The 3921-nt window shown below is 37.2% G+C and overlaps 1 pseudogene; it reads right to left on the bottom strand.

Annotated features, from left to right (window-relative positions):
* Nucleotides 1-2293: 2293 nt before the first annotated feature.
* On the bottom strand, nt 2294-3225 carry LOC110544375 (olfactory receptor 4P4-like; annotated as a pseudogene).
* Nucleotides 3226-3921: the final 696 nt, after the last annotated feature.

The following is a 3921-nucleotide window of genomic DNA, read 5'->3' as shown; positions in this document are numbered from 1 at the left end:
AGAGGTTTTACTTTAGTCCATGGTGGTTTGGCTCTGTCTTTGAGGCTGTGTTAAGACAGAATATTCCAGTATAAGATGCATAGTAGAGCAAACCTGCCCACTTCATGATAGCCAAGAAGGAAACTGAGAGAAAGGGATGTGGGCATATTGGCATATTTTTCACCAGCATACTTAAATGATATATTTCCTCTATTTTGGAATCCCAGTAATATCAATTGCTGATGGCCAGTCTGTAACCTATGAGCCTTTGAGGTATATTATAGATCCAAACTCTGAGAGAAGTTTTATTTATAATTTGAGCCTGATAAATAAGGCTCTGGATCCCAGGGCTCAAGTGATGCTCAGAGTCAAGCCACTCTAGCCATATAGTTTGTCAACAGCTTGTGTCCTCTAGGGTTGGAATAATGCTCTGAGATCTTCCCCTGGCAAGGCCCATATTCTCACTTTGTAGGGTCCAGCCTGATGCTGTATAGATCTGAGGGTTTAGTCCACAAGTCCTGAGGCTAAAATCTGAACCATTATGATTTGCACAGTATTGAACATTATGCTATCTCTTGTTTACTTTTATACTTACTTCTCATCATGGGTGGGTGCCTCCCATTCTGGGGTTAGGAAAAAAGTGATACATAAATGTTGGGTTTATTCTTAACTTTAACAGTACTTATTTTTGTAAGTCTATGCTTAACTCAGAGGCTGCTAATTCACACCAACTTTCTTAGTTCTCATGAAAGCAGATTTGTATGTACATAGGTAATCATTCCAACTGAAGTACCATGATAGAGGGATAAGTGCTGGAAATTCCTATTTCATCAGTTTGCTAGTGAGTAATAAATAAATGGAGAGGTCACCATTCATAATATGAAAATTCTAATTACAATACCACATCACTTTCAGGATTCTAAGTATTAAATAGAACAATGGATATAATTACTACATTAATAGGATATTTGCATTGCATTGAATGATTTTATAAACAAAATTGTTTAAAGAGTCAAAATGTACAAATACTAGATTTTTTGAGATTGTGTTATAATTACATTTCTCCCTTTCCCTTCTTCTTTCCAAAGCTCTCATGCCCCCTTCTTTGTATTTTTTATTTAAATTCATTACTTCCTTTGGCATTATACATACAGAGATAGAAAGAGAGAGAGATTGGCAAATATCCATCCTGTTCAGTGAATATACTGATACTTGTATGTATGTTTTTCAGAGTTGAACATTTGCCTCTGGGCAATCAACTGTTATGCTCTCTAGTGGAGAATATAATGTCACTTCACCCACTCTCAAAGGAGGAAGGCAACAAAGTCTTCCTCAGCTATAACATCTACAAACCATATTGCAAACTGGTATTCATGATAGCCCTAACAGTGCAATAATGGCACAAATATACTGGCAGCAACTAACAGCTTTATGATGAAGTTAAGCCCTACTTAACAAGAGGGAAATCATACCTAGTACTGGAAAACTAGCTAACTGCTCATTGCTAATAAAATCATGGTTATTGGAAGAGAATCTACAACTGCTAACTTGCTAAACAAGCACAATACCTAACAACAATATAATCATTTGTTCTTATGCCCACAGAGACACATACTCCTCACCACTCAATAAAGAAACCCCTCTTTGCAACAGGCAGAGACCTCTGTAGAAAACAACCAATGAAAATGCAAAGTTGGGCGGCCCAGTCTCAAAGACTATATCTACAAAGCATGTCTACAACTCAGTCTCAGGAAACTTGCAGAGGAGAAGGAGAAAGATTGTGACAGACAGGATCAAGGAGTTTGCTATGAGATTGTGTTACTCATAACAGCAGAAGCTATATCTGCAAAGACTCACCAGTATGAGTATGAAACATGAGGTGAGTAAGGATAACAGTAATGGACATAACATATACAGTGTTGGGGGTTTTTCTCACACTTATTTTGTTAACTATAGTAGAAACACCAGAAAGTATATAATTAGGGCGTCTCTATCACAGCTAGCTTAGACAAAATCAATTTCCCAAAGTAGAGTAAAATTACTAAAATATACAGCCTTCCTAACTTGCACCAATAATAAAATGATAGCCATTGTGTCTGGGATCATAAAATACAAAATAAATTCTATTTATGTAAAATAGAAAAGATTTAATTAATTGATTCATCCATGTATACAATCCCCATGGCAAGGGGTCTTATTTCTTTGAGGCATGCAAATTCTGTTGGCTATGCACCATCTTGGTATCTTGCTGTATTGTTCACTTTTACTCTGTAGATAGGACAAAACTGAGAAAAAGACTCCACCACCTTAGGCTTCACTTTCCATCAAACAATTTGTCTTGGCACCACACCTTCTTAATGACATTTTTCATGTCTATATTTCTCAGTGTGTAGATGAGAGGGTTGAATAAAGGAGCAATCATAGTGTAAAATAGAGCAAACACCTTGTCATCCAAACAGACTCACCCATTGGAAGATAGGTAAAGATGAGTGGCAAGAAGACCATGAATACAACTGTGATATGAGAGCCACAGGTAGGAAGGGCTTTGCGGCGGCTCTTGGATGAATGGGTCCTCAAGTTGGACAAAATGATGATATAAGAAATTAGCAAGGCAACAAAGATCAAAATGGACAGCACTCCTTGTGGTGGTAATAATTATAACAATTATGAGTCTTGTGTCAGTGCAGGCCAGTTTCAGCAGAAGAAATATGTCACAGAAGTAGTGGTCTATTTCATTGGGACCACAAAAGGGAAGTCTGATAATTACCAATACGTGCAAAAGTGAATGTATAAAAGCACCAATAACTGAGGCTATCACAAGGGTATAACACACCTGTCTATTCATGGTGATCATGTAATAAAGGGGTTTGCAAATGGCTACATATCTATTATAGGCCATCACTACCAAGATAAATGTCTCAGTTGCACCAAAGAAATGGGCATAAAACATCTGGGACAGACAGCCATTGTAGGAGATAGTGTTGCATTGTACCAATAAGTCTAAAATCAATTTGGGGGCTACTGTAGAAGTGAAGCAGACATCCATGAAGGACAGGTAGCTGAGAAAAAAAAAAGATACGTTAGCTGCTCACTAAGATGGTTGCTCCTGATGGTGCAAAAAATGAGCAGGTTTCTATGGAGAATTGCAAGATAGCAAAGCAAGAACAACACAGAACACATTACCTTGACATCCTCATTATGGAAAAGTCCCAATAAGATAAATTCTGTGAGGTTTTCATATCCCATTGCTTCTGTGTGCTTGATTATATAAAGGGAAAGGATACTGTGCCCAAAGCATTGGTCTTTCAAAACTTTTGACTTATTTTCAAAGTCATTTTTTAACCAATAAATGTATTCATTGACTGGTTAAGATAATTCAATTGTAAATTTGTTACTTTATTTTATTTATTTATTTTTTTCAAGAAGGAAAGTTTATTTTTGTACCTAGTGTAAGGGTGCAGGGCACCGCAGCAAGGAGATCATGGCAACAGCAACCCGAGACAGCCACGCAGTCAGAAAGCCAGGAGAAATGAGGGCTGACACTCACGCATTCACTTTTTCCGTTGTATTCAGCCCACTGCTGGAGCCCATTGGCTATGCTACCCTGACTCAGGCTGGGTCTTTCCTGCTCTATTAAACATTTTTGGAAGACCCCCATTAAGCATATCCAGAGGTCTGTTTCCATGCCTTTTCTTTTTTACTTTAAAAAGAACAATAAGTAAGATGCATGGAATACTTGAAAGTACAGTAAGTTCATTCATGAGAACAGATGCACAAAGTGATACTAATAAATTAATTACAATGCAAATAAAAAATTAATTTTAGTTGTTGGGGAAATTCCAAAGCTTTACACTTAGTAGAAACAAGGTAGATACCTGAAAAGTTAAACACATACACTTAGTTCAAAATCGAGATACAAGGTCACATGTTGGCAGCACGGAA

Source organism: Meriones unguiculatus, chromosome 21 (assembly GCF_030254825.1).
Source record: "Meriones unguiculatus strain TT.TT164.6M chromosome 21, Bangor_MerUng_6.1, whole genome shotgun sequence".
NCBI classification, from domain to species: Eukaryota; Metazoa; Chordata; class Mammalia; order Rodentia; family Muridae; genus Meriones; species Meriones unguiculatus.
Note: the sequence above shows the minus strand (reverse complement) of the source record. Positions and strands in the feature narration are given on the sequence as shown.